Below are 19703 nucleotides of genomic sequence, written 5' to 3'. Positions count from 1 at the left end.
CATAATGAAGAGAGAGAAGAAGTGGGGACTGTCTTCAGCAATGGTCTAGAGGCAGATTATGTTGGGTCTGGGAGTGCAGAAAATAGGCCCAGCTATGTCACTTGCAGACCCAAAAGAGGTAAAAAAAAACCCAAGAAGAAGGCCCACCTTTTGGTAATACCAGATCTTAATCAGGAGGCAGATATCTCGAACAACTCAGATCCTTTCAACATTGAGGAGATATTCCGTATGGAGAAGGAGGGAATTAGGGATATTCTAACATGATTTGCAGGATCGGTTGTTTCGGTAGGGAGTTCCGGGGGTTTGGTGTCAGTATGGGATCCGGATGGAATTGGTTAAGTTTTGATTCCGTAAGGTTGATGTAATTGCCTTTGTGTTTCTGTCGTTTTTTATTTTTCTTGTTTGTTTCCCAGTTTCTAGCTGGCTCTTTATATATATATATATATATATATATATATATATATATATATATATATATATATATAAAGTGATTTGCCATTCAAAAAAAAAGGATAATATACAAACTTCATTTTGTGTAAAAACAATAAGAACCATTCACAACATGCCATGTGTCATCCCTCTACTTGATGCATAAAGGGCATTTTTGTATTTTATTTTAAAGTTGGTTTCTAAAAATTCCTAAAATTATGGAAACAGATTCAAATTCATGTGTTGATTATACAAATTCATGTGTTGCTTGTATATGTGTTGGTTATAAAATTCATGTGTTGCTTATATAAATTATGTGATGGTTATAATCGTGTACGTATGTGGTAGTTATAATTATATAGGTATGTCCTGATTATAGAAATTCTTGTGTTGCTTATATATGTGTTGGTTATACTTATTAGCATAACTATAAAACACTATTTTGCAACTTTTTTTAAAATGTCATTTTTAGAAAAAGTATAGCAATATTATACTAAGTGGGGTTAGTGTAAAAAAGGGTGGTTTTGTGAGAAATGTAAAAGTGTTTTAAACCCTTAGATCTTGTAGTTAATGGTTGAGATAAAAAAAAGGGCTTAAAATGTAATTATGTTTTTTTTTTTTGACTAATTTGGCTAGATTGGGGGGTAATAGTGTTCTTTTATATTGTATTATTCAAATAAAGAAAATGTTATCAACTTTAATGCACATGCAAGTTCCACCCATCTTTTTTGAACGTCAATACTTTTTATACATAACGTTTATTTAAAAATACACCAAAATAACGAGTTTTTTTAATCTTTAATATGAATACTATATTGTTATATTTATATAGAGAAAAAAATTACGTATATCATGATATGAAGCCTACTGGAATGCAGGTTTAAAACACCATACGAAGAACATATAGTGGAATGCAGGTGAACTACTGGAATGCAGGTGTAAAACACCATGAATGCAGGTGTAAAACATCATAAGAAGAACATACGAAGAACACATACTGGAATGCATGTGTAAAACACCATGAATGCAGGTTTAGAACACCATACGAAGAAGATCTACTGGAATTGCAGGTATAAAACACCACACATAATGTGTAATGCAATCATTCCAGATGTTAAAACACCATGACTGTATTACGATTCAAGTCGTGGTGTTTTTAGAATCTAAATGGGATTTTATACTTTCAAAATAATCAAAATCATTTCAGATGTTAAAACACTATGAGTGTATTGGATTCAAGTTGTGTTTTTTGGAATTTGTATGGTGTTTTATACCTGCAAATTAACAAAAATGTTGATACGAATTTTATGGATTAAAAAATACTTGATACCAGATTTCGAATAATAGAAAGATACCAAAAATATGGTTTCCTAAAATCTCTCAAAATAGTTATAGAAATATTTTGTTAATTAAAATAATTATTATTGAAATTACTCAGTTACCCTTAATCTCTAATTTTAATTAAAGACACATGTCCTCACCATATTATTTTTTACACCTCTCACATACTTGCCACCTTTTACAGGATCCTTAATCATATTATACTCATATTAAAGATTAAAAAATGTTTGATTTTATTGTACTGTTTTTTTAATAAAATACTAAAGTGTATAAAAGTTATTTTAGTTATAAAAACCGAGTGAAATTAGTAGTTAATGGAAATCAGAAAATGACTAAAACACCTTTGAATCTCATAAAATAGTATAGTTATCGTTAGTAATGCTGTGTAATCAATTTTAGCTCTTAATTCCATTAATTAATATTCAAGATCTGTTCTTGTCGTTTTTAAATAAGACAAGGTTTGTATGAGATCTTAACTTTTTTTTCGTTTGGACAAAATTACACTACCACTTGATCTCTTTTATAGACACTTACCACCCTATGGTGGCTTTTTACACTTGTTATTTTTTAACCTCAACTCACATAAATACATATTGTAATTATATAGTAACTATTTTTAAACTACTAGCAAGTTTATTTATTCAAACCTTTCCTAACTTAACGTTATACAAGAACCAACCCCCGCCCCCAACCCAATTCATCTGACCCTGCTTGTGTGCACCACTGCACCCCATGGACGAGAATCCAGAAAAACATCCTCCTAAAACGCCACTAATGCATCGTTCTTAAAAAAACGTAAAAAAAAAAAAAAAACAAAGCCTTAGGAACGCCCTCATTTGATTTTCTTGATAAAAAAAAAAAAACAAAAGTGTTCATTGATTTAACGTATGAGATTTTATAGATTTAACGTATGAGAATTCCAAATTTTTAGTAATATAATCAATTAATCTAAATTAATGAATTAAATTAGATGAATGATAGAGATTAAACTCACGGAACGTCCCTAGTAGTTGGATACGTTTCCATACTGCTATCATATAGTGTTAAGTTGGAATTACTCAATCTATTACTCAATAAAAGCATAATTTTTGTAAACATAACATTATATGCATACTATTATTCCATATATAAATAAGTAAACATTTTGTGCATAACCACTTGTAACATATGCTTTAAGAGTTTTTCAAAAAAAATTTTGATTTTTTAATTTTAACCCAAAGGTTTTTACCTTTTGCAATTTTAACCCTACATAATTTGTTTTTTTAACTTCAAACCAAAACTTTTCATTATTTGCAATTTAACTTCACAACTTTTGTCACTTTTACTTTTTCATCTTTAGCAAATTTTCGGTTTATGTATAGTTCTTAATTTTTCGAGTTAATACGACGCAACGTACATGTGTGGTTCAACGTTTTTACCTCTATTTTTTCATGTTTGACAGGTTCGTCGCAACACGCAGACCCTAGGTCGAGTCAGTGTTGGTGGTCGATAACCGTTGTGTGACATTAGTACTATTTGACACCGTTTTACGCCCCGCCGCAACGCGGCGTGTGCTTTGGGGGTTTTCCAAAGAAAAAACCGTTATGCATAAGGTTGTCGTAACCTTGGCTTTGGGGGTTTCCAAAAAAAAATTGATTTTTTTTACTTTTCAACCAAAAGTATTTCATAAATTACTTTTAGCTCAAAACTATTTGTTTTTTTTACTTTTAACCCAAAATTTTTTATCTTTTGCAATCTATCCTCACAACTTTTTTTACTTTCAACTTTGTTCCTTTACAGTTTTCATTTTCCGCAAATTTTTCGCTTTATGCTTGGTTCTAAATTTTGTGACTTAACGCATCGCAGCATGCGTCTTTGGTTTAACTTTTTTCCGTTTTATTCTAAATTTTGCGAGTTAACATGACGCAACGTGCGGGTGTGGGTGAACGTTTTTACATCATCTATTTTTCCCCGTTTGACAGGTTTAACATAACCTGCGGGGTCCTAAATCGACTTAGTCATAACTAAAGAATCCCCGCCGCATTGCGGCGGGTCTCAATTCTAGTTATAACTAAAAAAACATTTAGATTGTGTATATACATACTAGAGGAAGGTTTATTTAAGAAGAAAAATTAAATTAAATTAATAAGAAAATGAACAAATGGTACAAATGTAAAACATTAAATAGTTTTTTTCTCAACTCATTTATTATTATCTTTGACTAATTAGTTAGTCATAAACATTATCATCCTCCACACTTAAATTTTTGCTTACACACATTAAAATTTATTATACACGTTTTGAAATTTATCTTACACATTGTAAGACCCTAATACGTATTTGACAAAGAGTCGCAGCGGAAATTCGTGCCATAAAATTTCTTTCATTATGAATACCTTGACTCATTTAAAATTTAACTTTAACATAACTCTTTCACATAAATCCATCAATCGACTTATTTACCAAGTAAAAACATAGCTTATGTTTACTACATTATAGGCATCAACGTTCCCGTACAATCTCATTTGTGACTCGGTCTTCGATCTCGACTCTTTGATGATCCTTCGTGACTCGTACTACCTGCGCTCACCACAAAAGTCATAACATTAGTACACATTGTAACATACAAGATTCATTCTTGTTTACTTTTCAATTTGTTATTCTCTTTACATTCCAGCCTTCCATCTGATTAACCTGTGGTGAAACTTTCTTATTGTACCTGCGTTAAACTTCATTCACAAGGTACATTAATAATAATATCCATATTCAGGCATACTGAAACCTTGCGTACATACATACATACATGCATACTTACATACCTACTTATGTACATTCATACCCGCGTACGATCATACATAATCAATTACATACATACATACCCACATATAAACACGTTTACGTTAATACATGCATATCTACATACACCCATACCTACATCTTTACGCACACTCATGACGTTATATATATATATACATACATACGTCCCTATTTGCAACATAACCAACTCATACATGTCTACTCGTATACACCTTCATATATTCGCGTGTATTTGCTCACAAACTTATAAACTTACATACGTACGCACATACATGCTTACATACACTTCTACATAGATGTATAGATACATACAAACATACATACATACCTATCTACATATGGGCATACACGTATGCTCATAAAAACGTAAGTTAAATTAGTCATACGCAACTTAAAACGCGTTTAAACGAGTTCCCAAGACAAAACGGAGCAAACAAACAATTTTTGGGATTCAGGGGGGGCTAGACGCCCCACCTAGCCCCCTTTTTGACAGCAAGTTCATTTTATGTTGCTGCATATTTCCAGCCAAACCAAGTTTTACGAAAACGGACATAACTCATTCGTTATTGATCCGTTTTACACGATTCTTTTTCCTACGCGTCCGTAATTTAATTCTCCATCTCATGGAGTTAAAACCCAACATCCGGATTAATAAAATTTCAGACTTTTAAGTCTTCGACTTATTACCCTTTTTACCAAATTTTGACCCGTTCCTGTTTATATCAAACAAACATGTTTATTAGATCTATAAACTCATGAGATACATCATTTCAATATTGACCATCATATTAGGTTCGAATTACGTGTTTCTTACGCATTCTTAACCTGTTTTCGCTCATATGCTTATTTTGACCCGTTAAAGGTATATTCCGCATTTTAAGGTCCCTGGCTTACGAAAATCATATTTCTCGCTTTCCTACTTTTTCAAAACATTCACTAAATCAAATAGCTTGTTCCTAATCAACTTTTAAGACCATTTGCCCGTTTTACCCATCAAGGGCGATTTTGTCAACTTTGACCCATCCTTTACTACAAAAGACTTCATTGCATAATTAACCAATCATGCGACTTATCTACAATTGTAAATGCACATACCTTGCTCGGATCAAAGCTGTGACCCGTTTTAATACTTCATCCGCTAAATTGCTAGATAATAGCAACGCAAATCCTTATCCTATATATTCTGTGAATTCATAATACTTAACAAAGCAATTCATTAGTCGATAACGCCAAAGGGTGACATCTTCACCATTTGACCCGTTAAGTCTAAATGTCCATTAATCCTTGTGGGATATTAGCTATTCATTATCCCATCCATGTAACTTATTACTTTGTTAACTTGCAACCAAAATTACCATAATGCCCCTTTTACCCTATTTAGCCATCAACTTAGTTTCTTAACATGACCACATGTTCCGACCCATACCAAGACTTGTCGGAACATCATAATTCACACATTTACTTACCATGTTTGTAATCTAAACATTGAATAGATATTCTACAAAAAGGGGTGTAAGCTTTACTTACCTAGCGTCCGAATATGCTTCTCGTGCACATTAGTCTCGTTTGACCCGCTTCTTCCCAAAGCTTCCTTGCCGCTTACCAAGCATCAACTATCATATATCATTCTTATGATAGTTAGTTCATTCATCATTCGTCACAACCCTTTTATCACACGGATCTTATATGGAATTTATCGTACATCCTTATATCATGCTAAGCTATCATTTCCTATCCGATTTCTTTAAACATTCACATACATGTATGATTCCAAACATCATTAACATAAGTAAATCATCATTTTACATCACATTATCTAAAACCCACTTCATAATTACTTTGTTAATCACTTACAAGTGATCTAATCTCAAATTCATCATAAGTTCATCATACTTTTAATATGTGTACTACCCCCTAAGCATAGTGTACAACTAGCTCATGCATATCTTTCTAATCTTATACATAATTCATCCAAATCCTTCTACTAATCAACATGAATCATTCATACATAACATCAAACATACTAGTATCACATTTCTTTCAATTCCTCTAACAAGAATCTATCATACATATCAAAATACATCAACATTAAGCAAGAATTTAGACATGGATAATTCATTCAAGTCGTCATCATCACCATAATCAACGAGTTTCATCTCTAAACATCAAATTAAGCTAAACCATGCATAATCCATGCTCTATATGACAATTCTAACACATACTCATCCTTAATTTCATACAATTTCATCAGTTACAACATAACCCACTTCGTGAAAGATCACCAATCAAATCTTTAAGACATACCTTACGATCCCCATGAGAAGGTGATCATTAATTCATGTTCATTCATGAATTTGAGCTTCGATTCACCCTTCAATTTGATGATTATAGTTGAGTTAGGGTTTGGCTCGTTGAAGCCCTTGTACGTTCGAGAACACACACGAAGTGTGTGTTGATTTTTCATTTTAATAACTCAACTTCCATCTTACTCCATTTAGTCCCTCATGTTGGCACTTAAAACACATTTGGCACAACTCTCTCCATTTAATAGTTTTGGCCATATACTTAACTAGGTTAAATAGCCTAGTTATTTATTTCATGATGTGTCATATAGGGACATACGACAAATATAAACATTCGGGTTTTGAGGTGTTACACACATATTGAAATTTATCCTACAGACCTCGTAATTTATGTTATACTTTAAATTATATATTATTTCTTTTTTTTTTGAAAAAATATGTTATTTTTAAAATAAGTTACAAATTTAGCATAGTTAGCTACTCCCTCCGTCCCATTAAATGTGTCTTATTTTGAATTTTCAAAGTCTTTATTTATAAACTTTGACTTTAATTATACATTTTTGTGTTATATAAAACTTGATGAAAATTAACCCGATAAAAACACTTGTAAAACACACTCAAATCATATAACTTTCATTAAGTATTATCTAACACAAACAAAATTATTTAAGGTCAAAGTTTGTAAATAAATACTTTGAAAATTCAAAATATGATGCTTCTAATAGGACGGGGGAGTATTAAAAAGGATGACTGCCAATTAATGATCCATCTAAGTTTACCAATATACCCTTACACTAATATTAAATACAAAAATTAAATAAAGTAAAATGAAACATTGTTGTTGATTGAATTTTTTTTTTATTTTTACAAATTATTTTCTCATTTGAACTCTTCGTAATAGACCACATGCATACTAATTATAACTAAAAAACATTTATATTGTGTATATATAACAAATATACTCTTTTTTATAATTTGTAGACGATTGTGTCTAATGGCGGGTCCCAAGGTAGAACAGCCGTCGGCTTAGCTGACTATTGACCAATGTGAACACTGACACATTTCCACTTTCACTTTGCTTTTTAGTTTCTTTTTTTTAATTTTTATTTTTATTAAAACAGCCTTTGCTTTTTAAATGATTAATAAAACAGCCTTTGCTTTTTAAATGATTTTTTTGACACGTGAACTTCACAACAGACGGCTAATTCACACCCGCAAGACGCAGGCTCACCACTACTCATTATCAGGACTATGTTGTCTTAACCGGGCACACGTCTGGTCGAGAGGGGCGTTACGCTGTCCCCGAGAAAATTTTCAGCCTCCTGCCACATGACAGGAGTTGCACCCTCCGCAAGAGCCGACCCTCTGGAGTAAATGCACTGTAGTAGAAAACTCGGATGAGATCAAGAGTTGAACCTGAGTCTTCCCCATCATTTCCAATGCATCAACCAGCTGGGGTGGAATCATTTTCTGCTTTTTAAATTAAAACAGCCTTTGCTTTTCAAATGATTAATGACTTATGAGTTTCTACTTTCTATTCAATTCTCGACAACTTATAAACTTTTGTCTCGACTTTTAAGACGTCGGTTCGACTCCCGGCTGCGGCGAAAGGTGCGGGACGTCCCAATGATGGATCGTTTTCTACCGAGGCATGGTTCGATCCTTAGGGCAATCCGGTTTTACCCAGCTGTTACCCCAGCGAGTTTCTCGTGTGGGGACAGTATGGTTTCCGGGCGAAGGTCAGTCAAAGCGGCAGCCGGGGCCCGATAGAACATCGCGTCTGCGAATGCTGGGCTGACGGGTAACCGTCCTTGACGGGAACCTGGTGACCAATGGTCCATGTACATATTGAAAGTCACCCTTCAAAAAAAAAAAAACCATTTATAGATACAATAATGAAACAATAATATAAAAAAAGGACAAAGATAAAAGTTGGAAGACATTGTATGGGCATAGACTCATGGCACTCGGGCCACAAGTTGATCACCTTTCGGCAGTGGCGGATTCAGGATTTTTGGACAATGGGGTCCAATTTTTCCGGTGTTTAAATTTTTTGGGTTGGTCGTTGTTCGGGTCGGGTCGGGTCGGGTCGAGAAACATAATAGAAAACAATATCATAACTAAATTACAAGTTTCATTTACTACACATTCAGCTAAATATAGGTGAGAAAAAATTGAAATAGGAAAAAAAATAGAGTGATTAATTTAAAATCAGGTTTAAAAAAAAACACAAAAAAATGAAACAAACAACTATTGAACCCAAGACCTTTTGTGTGCAAACAAGGGGTTTTACCACTGCACCAGGCTCAATCTCATTGTTAGGGGGTCCAACTAAATTATTTTATGGGGTCCATAGAAAATTTTATATACCGCTTCTACTACTTTTTAAAAAAAGATTGGGGTCCAGGGACCCCGTTCCGTTTAACGTGGGTCCGCCCCTGCCTTTCGGGTAGCCCTTACCCAACCGGTAACATTGACGTGGTCGTTTGGGTAAGGCTAATCGGGTATCACTCACTGGTTGTAGTAGTCGATAGTTTGAATGACTTTGAAGTGTTTAACGGTTGAATGATCGTTAAATTTAACAAAAAAATCTATTAAATAAAATCAATTTAAACCATTTGACTATCATTATTTAAATAAATTCATCATCTCTACTATTTCATCACTTTTTTACAACCATTTTATTATCTCCATTTTTAATCAACTTCACCACATTTGATCATCATTGGATGGTTATCCGTTTCCGATTAAATCAGTGGGACCTTCATACCATCAACGATCAACACGTTTTTGTGTAAACCCTCCACCTTCAAACCGAAAATGGTTTATCCATCATCCGAAAACTTTACGTCACATCCCCCGATCACACCCTAGACGGGAGCCGTGAGCAGATACAAGTCGTACCAGTGTTTATTAAATTCGCAATGGAAATATCATCAGCATCGTAGTTATGAAAATTTTCAGAGTTTGTAAAACACCAAAGTTTAATATTAAACAATTGGGATGAAACCCATACTACAAACAAAAGTTTTTATAGGGATAAATCCTAATTGATAAAACACAATTTCTTTTCTTTATTCCGGTAATATAGCCATTTTATTTAAGCCTTCAGTGCCTCGTAGCAGACTTCTTTTACTTTCACAGTAAGTTACCTGAAACGCGTTTAAAAACATTTTATTAGCGAAAAATACTAGTGAGTTCATTCCCATTTATAAAAAGACACATTGTTATAATTTACAGTATCAAGAGTTTTTACATTTATTTATATCTTTCAATTACTCAAATCAGTATTTGTCACGTTGGCGGTTACAATGACTGTGGTCATGTCACTGTTGATCATTCTTTCAATTAGTGACGCTGGACTAGTAGTGTATACAATACCCCACATACTGACAGTAATTTCAGAATACAAATACTTAATCACTGTAAGTATAACTGAAAAACATTTAGGATTTTGCAAAGCATTTGATAAAAAAAAAAGAATGACTCACATTGTAAATTTAGGATTTATTACTATAGCCTCCTAGTTTGTCACGTTGGCAGTTACAATGACTGTGGTCATATCAATGTTGATCATTCTTTCAAGAGTTAAATGCCATTTTAGTCCTTGTGGTTTGGGCCATTTTGCCAGTTTAGTCCAAAGGTTTCATTTTTAACCTGTGGGTCCAAAAAGGTTTCACAATTGCTATTTTAGTCCACTGGGTTAACTTTATCCATTTTTTCTGTTAACGAGAAGGCCAATTTGGTCATTTCGTATGTAATTCTGTTAACTAAAAGGGCAATTCAGCCATATAAAATGACCGAATTGGCCTTCTCGTTAACAGAAAAAACAGATGAAGTTAACCCAGTGGACTAAAATGGCAACTGTGAAACATTTTTGAACCCACAGGTTAAAAATGAAACCTTTGGACTAAACTGGCAAAATGGCCCAAACCACAGGGACTAAAATGGCATTTAACTCTCTTCTTTCAACTAGTGACGCTGGACTAGTAGTGTATACAAAACCCCACATACTGGCAGTAATTTCAGAATACAAATACTTAATCACTGTAAGTATAACTGAAAAATATTTAGGGTTTTGCAAAGCATTTGATAAAAAAGAATGACTCACATTGTAAATTTAGGATTTACTACTATAGTCTCCTGGTGTTAAACCTGGGTTCCTAATACAAAAACAATGCAACACGTATTAGTGCATTAATCTAATTCAAACTTTAACGATAATCACGAGATCAAAACCCCTACGTAATTAACAAAGTATAGTCTTACACAGGCAACACTTTGACATCCGTTGCTGGGTTTCAGATCAATCGGACAGGGTATCGTACCAGTGATCAGGGTTAAAAACACTTACCACGGAGCAGAGTTTAGTGTTTCAGGGTATCGGGTATAATAGCAACAGAGCAAAGTAGCAACGAGAGAATGAGAAATGAAATTTAAAAGTTTGAGCAGTTTGAAATGCCGAAATTTCGTCAAATTTATAGTTGTGGATTCACCACGTTGCGTCGCCCGACCAACGTGGTCCAATCCCGTCGCGTAGTGCGACGGCACTAGCTAGGGCTTAGGTGGCCTTAGTCACTATTGTAGGTCTGCCATGTGGTTTCCAAGTGTTCTTTGTCGAATATGGGTGTGTCGCGTCACACGACCAAAACTTACAAACACCGTCACGTAGCGCGACGTGGTCATGGTCATGACTCCTTAGTTTTTCGTGTTGGTTCTCGTCGTGCGTGTTTGGAGTCTTGGTTAAGGTTTGTCATGGTCTTTTCGAGGGTTGTTACATCCTCCCCACCTTATTTCAAATCTCTTCCTCCATATTTACTGGAATAAGTAAGGATATTTACGCTTCATTTCTGACTCTAGCTCCCATGTGTATTCCAGCCCTCTTTTCGAATCTCATTTCACTTTGACCAGAACTAACCTTTTGTATTTGAGATTCTTAATCTTTCTATCTTCAATTTGTAAAGGCTTCTCAACAAACTTCAGTTTCTTATTTACCTCTATGTCTTGAAGAGGTACTATCAATGATTCATCAGCTAAACATTTCTTTAGGTTACATACGTGAAATACATCATGTACACCTACCATTTCTTCAGGTAACTGTAGCTAATAAGCTACTGGTCCTATTTGCTTGATAACTTCAAATGGTCCAACGTATCTTGGGCTTAACTTTCCTTTCATACCAAATCGGACTACTCCTTGCCAAGGAGAAATTTTTAATAGTACTTTGTCTCCAATTTGAAATTCCAATGGTATACGTCTATGATCGTCATAGCTCTTTTGGTGATCTCGTGCCGTTTTCAATCTTTCCTTGACTTCAATTATTTTGTCAGTCGTTTCTTGTACAATCTCAGGACCTGACAATTGCTTTTCTCCTATTTCTGCCCAACATATTGGAGTTCGACACTTTCGTCCATAAAGTGCTACAAATGGGGCAGCATTAATGCTTGTATGATAACTATTGTTGTAAGAGATTTTTATTAATGGTAAGTGATCGTCCTAACTTCCTCCAAAATCTATCACACAGGCTTTAAGCATGTCTTCCAAAGTTTGAATTGTCCTTTCACTTTGTCCATCTGTTTGAGGGTGATAAGCTGTACTTAAATTCAGTCGAGTTCCCATAGCTTTTTGAAAACTGGTCCAAAAATGAGAAGTAAAACGACTATCTCTGTCGGACACAATAGATAAAGAGACTCCATGTAATGAGACTATTTCATCCACATACAGTTTCGCTAAACGTTCCGTACTGAAAGTTTCATTCATTGGTAAGAAATGTGCAGTCTTGGTTAATCTATCCACAATCACCCAGATTGTGTCGTTACCTTTTCGTGTCTTGGGTAGTTTGGTAACAAAATCCATTGTTATCAATTCCCATTTTCAAATTGGCATCTCCAATTGCTGAAGTAAACCTGAAGGTTTCTGATGTTCAGCTTTAACTTGTGAGCAAGTTAGACACTTAGAAACATAGCTCGCTATGTCCTTTTTCATTCCTATCCACCAGAAATTTTTCCATAGATCATGATACATCTTGTCATTTCCAGGATGCATTGTATACTTGGATTTATGAGCTTCTTCCAGAATTCGATTTCGTAGATTTCCTTGGATAGGTACCAAATTCTTTTCTTATGGAATTTCCAAATTATATCTGTTCCTTTTTTCTAATTCTTTCATCATTCCTTTTAATCCTTCAGCATCATCCTTGATTGCTGCTTCTTGAATCTCTTTCAATTCTTCCATTAGGTCTATTTGCAGGTTCAATCTGAGAGCGCTTACCCTTTTTGGCTTCTCGAGATACTTACAACTTAAAGCATCAGCTACTACGTTAGCTTTTCCTGCGTGATATTGAATATCAATCGTAGTCACTAAGGATTTCCATCCAACGTCCTTATCTCATGTTCAATTCTTTTTGCCCGAAAATATATCTTAAACTTTTATGATCTGTGAAGATAGTGAACTTACTACCGTAAAGATAATGTCTCCAAATTTTGAGGGCAAAAACTATCGCTCCTAATTCCAGATCATGTGTTGTGTAGTTTTCTTCATGCTTCTTCAATTGTCTAGAGGCGTAAGCAATCACTTTCTGGCGTTGCATCAGCATACATCCAAATCTTGATTTTGATGCATCACAGTATACTATGAAATCTTCAGTTCCTTCTGGTAAAGCGAGTATTGGTGCATTAGTTAGTCTTTGCTTTAGGATCTTGAACGCTTCTTCCTGCTTTGGTCCCCATTCAAACTTAACTGATTTGCATGCTAATTTAGTGAATGGAATGACTATTCTAGAAAAATCTTTAATAAAGCGTCTATAGTATCCTGTCAATCCAAGAAAACTTCTTACTTCCGTTGGTGAATTAGGGACTTTCCTTTTGGGAATTGCCTCGATCTTTGTAGGATCCACATGAATTCCTTTATGATTAATCAAATGTCTAAGAAATTGTACCTCTTGTAACCAGAATTCACATTTTGAGAATTTAGCATAAAGCTTTTCTTTTCTCAATAATGTTAGAAGTACTTGTAAATGCTCGGCATGCTCTTCCTTGCTCTTGGAATAAATAAGTATATCGTCTTTAAAGACAATTACAAATTTATCCAGGTATGGTTTACATATTCTGTTCATCACGTCCATAAATGCTGCCAGAGCATTTGTCAAACCGCATGGCATGACTGTGAACTCGTAATGACCATATCTAGTTCTGAAAGCAGTTTTAGCCTTTAGGAATGCCATCTTCCTGTACTTTCAGTTGATGGTATCCTGAGCGTAAAGCAATCTTTGAAAAGAATCTAGCTCCTTGAAGTTGATCGAATAGATCATTGATCCTAGGTAATGGATACCGATTTTTAATTGTGAATTTATTCAATTCTCAATAGTCAATACACATTCGCATCAATCCATCTTTCTTCTTGACGAAGAATACAGGTGCTCCCCAAGGCGATGAGCTAGATTGTATGAAACCTTTTTCCAATAGTTCGTCTAGTTGCATCTTCATTTCTAGCATCTCCGTTGGTGCCAAACGATAGGGTGCCTTGGCAATCGGTGCAGTTCCTGGTATTAGATGAATTCTAAATTCAACCTAGCGATCAGGCGATAGTCTAGGTAGCACTTCTGGGAAAACATCTGAAAAATCTGATAATATAGAAATATCTTTTAATTCTTTTCCTTTAGTGCTAATGATCGCCGAGATTATATACACTATTCCTCCTTTTCATGTGTAGCTTGCAGCTTTCATCACAGAGATGAATTTTGTTGATGTAGTCAGCTTGTCTCCCTGCATTGTGATCCTTTCTCATGTTGGCGTACATATCTCAACCGAATTTTGATCACACAATATTCATGCATAATTGGCTACCAACCAATCCATTCCTAACACAACATCGAATTCAGCTAGATTTATTAGTAACACGTTGGCTGTGAACTTATGTCCTAATAATTCTATCTTTCCTTTCTGAAGGATTTCGCGTATGCTGATAGTATTTCCATTTGCCGTTTCTACAATACAGTCTTGGCAAAGTTTAGTTAAAGGTTGATTGAGTAATTGACAGAAAGCAGCATTTATAAAACTTTGGTTTGCACCAGAGTCAAATAATACTTTAGGTAGACATCATGAACGAGAAACGTACCGTTTATCACATCGGGAATTAATTCTGCTTCTTGTGTTGTCAGTATAAAGGCTCTTGCATTCTTTTTGGGTTCTTCAGTTGCTTTTGCCTTGTTGTTAGGTGTTGTGGCTAGTTTTGGGCAGTTTGACTTGATGTGACATGTTTCCCCACAATAGAACATAGATAGTAGCTTTCTTTCTACATTCTTCCTCTTTATGTCCGGGTATCTTGCAGAAGTTGCAGCAATAAGCACATCTTCCCGCATGCCTCCTTTTACAGAATCTACATAAAGGTGATCAAGATGATGGACCTGCCCCTTTTCTACGGTAGGTATTACCAGAACGTAGTTCTTGGATAATCTTTTGGGCTAAATCCTTTTTCTGGTTCTCTTCACGTGTGCGAATCAGTCCATCTGTTAAAGTGTTAGCAAGTTCCACTGCTTTTTCAATAGTTTGTGGCCTAGTTGCCTTGACCATGTCTCTGATTTCACTAACTAAACCCCAGATATAACGGGAAATTAGTACCGGTTCTGGCGAATCCTGGGCTGGTACTATCCTTGCATATTCAAAGAACTTGGTAGTAAATTTGCGACAATTTACACCAATCATCTTACGGTTTAGGAACTTGTTGGCTATCTGTTCCTTTTCATGAGGAGGACAAAATTTTCTTTCAGTCATTTCCTTAAAGTCATTCCATTCCATCGCATAAACCATGTCACTCCCTTTTGATTGAAGAATGGTTTCCACCATTCTAATGCTTCATCTTTGAAAAGATTAGAAGCATGCATTACTTTATCCTCTTTAGTACACTTACTAATTTTTAAAACAGCTTCAGTTTTCTCTAACCAGCGTAATGCTGCAATTGCTTCTTCATTATCGGAGAATTCAATTGGCTTACAAGACAAGAATTCTTTGTAAGAACAACCATAGGCGATGGTTTTCTTTCGTTTAGGAAATGGAGCTTTGATAAGAATACCATTGTCTCCATTGACGCTGTGGCTAGGTTCAGTGTGAGTACGCTTATTGCCTATAATAGTATTATTGTTTTTAGGCATAGGATTTTTAATAGCTTCAATAATTAGTGGTATGGCATCGGTTATCCCTTAGGCTACTATATTTTCTGTAACACTTTTATCCATATGATTTCCGTTATCGTTACTAGCGTGAATTTCTTGATTTACTTCATTCGACATCTGAATTGCAAAAATTTCAGGTATTAATATCACAGAATAATTTAAACAAAACAATTACTCCAAGCACATTTTATCAAAATCGTCAAACATTGTGACGTTCTACTCTTTTTATATATGGCTTCATTAATAAATACAAACCATAATTAACATGTCAGTATTTCAATTTTAGTATGCGTCGATATATATATATATATATATATATATATATATATATATTTTATAAAATACAAGGAAAAAATATATATTATATTATATTAGGCTGGACTTGTTTTCAGAATTGAAATTCTCTCTCGTCGTACTTCTAGACGAGATTTTCTCCAATTGTATGGATCTAGTTTCCTCCCGTCATCAGTTCCTCTCCATATTGCCTCAACTTAGCGATGTTCTCGGGGCTCATGGCTGGATAGGCATTTGGTATGTATGGTGGGAATTGTGGTGGCTGGAGATAAGGGTCTTGCATGAGTTTTGGAATTGCTAGTCATTCGTCCACCACTGTTCCATAGGATCTGGTGCCGGTGCAGGTATCCTTGGGATTTCTTCTGGGTTAACAATGGGTATTGGTTGAGGGTTCATCGGGATAGGTTCTGGATAGAGAGGTATCAGTTCTAATGGTTGATCGGGTAAAGTGGTAGTATTGATTCAGGGTTTGCTGGTAGGTTTAAGTTTATCTTATTCTTAATAGGTTGGAATAGGTCACAATTGGCTAACCTCTGGTTTAGTTCTTCCCACCAAGGTTTGGTAACAGGTATTTGGGCGGAACCTTCTATTAGGGTTATAGTGGCAACTTGGTTTTTCTTCTTTCTTCTCTTTTCTCCTTTTTTCCTTATTAAACCAACCTCGTTTCTTAGGGGGTTGGGTTTCAGTTGGCTGGGCTTGGAAAATGAAAGGTTCGTCCTTATCCACCTCGTATCCTGATTTTGTTCTGGATGGTCCTTCGTCCATTTCCAAATCAGAAATGTTTTGGAATGCTTCAAATACGTTTTCGTCACTCATACACTGGACTCAAAATCGTTAAAAATAATATAAAAATCATTTATATACATAAATTTATTTTCAAAGAAAAAACACATAGGTTATTTTATAATAATTTCCTAACATTAATGTTTAAGTTTAGGTATTATAATTACACCTAAATGGCTTAAACCAGTGGCTCTGATAACACCTTCTGTCATATCCCCCGATCACACCCTGGACGGGAGCCGTGAGCAGATACAAGTGGTACCGGTGTTTATTAAATTCGCAGCGGAAATATCATCAGGATTGTAGTTAGGAAAAGTTTCAGAGTTTGTCAAACACCAAAGTTTAATATTAATCAATTGGGATGAAATCCATATTACAAACAAAGGTTTTTATAGGGATAAACCCTAATTGATAAAACACAATTTCTTTTCTTTATTCTAGTAACATAGCCATTTTATTTATGCTTTCAGTGCCACATAGCAGGCTTCTTTTACTTTCACAGTAAGTTCCCTGAAACGCGTTTAAAAACATTTTATCAGCGAAAAATACCAGTGAGTTCATTCCCATTTATAAAAAGACACCTTGTTATAATTTACAATATCAAGAGTTTTTACATTTGTTTATATCTTTCAATTACTCAAATCAGTATTTGTCACGTTGGCAGTTACAATGAATGTGGTCATATCACTGTTGATCATTCTTTCAACTAGTGACGTTGGACTAGTAGTGTGTACAAAACCCCACACACTGGCAGTAATTTCAAAATCCAAAGACTTAACCATTGTAAGTATAACTGAAAAACACTTATGGTTTTGCAAAGCATTTGATTAAAAAAAAGAATGACTCACATTGTAAATTTAGGGTTTATTACTATAGCCTCCTGGTGTTAAACCTGGGTTCCTAATACAAACACAATGCAACACGTATTAGTGCATTAACCCAATTTAAACCTTATACAGGCAACACTTTGACATCCGTTGTTGGGTTTTAGATCGATTGGATAGGGTATCGTACCAATGACCAGGGTTAAAAATACTTACTACGGAGAGGAGTTTAGGGTTTCAGGGTATCGGGTATAACAGCAACAGAGCAGAATAGCAATGAGAGAAAGAGAAATGAAATTTGAAAGTTTGAGCAGTTTGAAATGCCGAAATCTCGTCAAATTTATAGTTGTGGATTCACCACGTCGCGTCGCGCGACCAACATGGTCCAATCCCTTCGCATAGCATGACGGCACTAGCTAGGGCTTAGGTGGCCTTAGTCACTACTGTAGGTCTGCCACGTGTTCTTTGTCGAATATGGGTGTGTCGCGTCATGCTACCTGAACTTACAAACACCGTTGCATAGGGCGACGTGGCCAAGGTCTGGACTCCTTCGTTTTTCGTGCTGGTTCTCATCGTGCATGTTTGGAGTCTTGGTTAATGTTTGTCATGGTCTTTTCGAGGGTTGTTACACTTTAGATCTATTTGTGAGTGGAAAGTTATGGTTTTCAAAACTCACAAATTACGTTTCAGTTTAAGATCTGTTGCTGGATGGTGGATTTTATCTTATTTTGGAACAGATTTGTATAAGTCCCTAATTATATTCTTTATTTTGTGTCTCGTATTTCCACTCTTATCTTTCTTATGGTTAGATGGCAAAGAAAATATGTTTTTGCGGGTACGTGTGTTTTGCCTTGTGTGTGTGTGCGCAATATGTGTTAGAAACCCGAAACCAATCTAGTTTTTTTGTGGGGTTTTGTATTCCTAATATCAGAGTATAAGTTTTGGTTCATGTTCTTGGGTTTTCTCCTTAGGATTAAAGATTTATCTTTGTACCAGACGAATAAGTTAACGTAAGTTCAAGTTACATGTACATTTTATTAAGGTTACACCTCCATATATACTTGTGAAATCATCCTAAAATTGAAGGGTTTTTTTTAAGCAGGTCTCAGTTTTCTTAACTTAATTTTTAATATTCATCAAAAGTGTGTAAATAAAAATTACATGTATGTAACAACTTGTTTTTTTTTTCTTGTTTTGTTTACAAATATCCCAAAAACACGTGTGATTTTGAAGTTCAAAAAACACATTTGTTTTGTATATGTTTTTTTTTACTAAAACATGGCGCCTGGTTGGGTTATGGTTGTGGCATGAGTGTTTTATGGTTGTCGCTGGTTTTAGGTGAAGTGTTGTGTCACAACCTAAAAACGTCGCAACGAAAATATAAATGTGGCAATGATGGATGTTGGTACCCATAAGTATTTTAGTGTATAATGCTTTAATTCTTTTTTAACATTTAACTCAATTAAAAATATAACCATTAAGTTTCAGAAGTAAAACCACAACCACGAAATAGTTGTTTGACCCGTTTTGAGTCTTAATACACACGGTCCTAAATAGTTTTTTTAAGTTGTCCAAAACATTGTTTAATTAATAGCATCCACTAAACACAAGACATGCCAAAATCCCGAAGTGGAACTCATGTACTTAAAAAACACGCTAATCAAGTGTCAACACAAGACTGGTGAGTTCACGTTTGTAAAAACTTAAAGCAAATTTTCTCCACGATTTCTTTTAGGAAATGCCTTCTCATTAGAGAGTCTCTTT

The sequence above is a fragment of the Helianthus annuus genome, chromosome 10, assembly GCF_002127325.2.
Source record: "Helianthus annuus cultivar XRQ/B chromosome 10, HanXRQr2.0-SUNRISE, whole genome shotgun sequence".
NCBI lineage: Eukaryota > Viridiplantae > Streptophyta > Magnoliopsida > Asterales > Asteraceae > Helianthus > Helianthus annuus.
Note: the sequence above shows the minus strand (reverse complement) of the source record.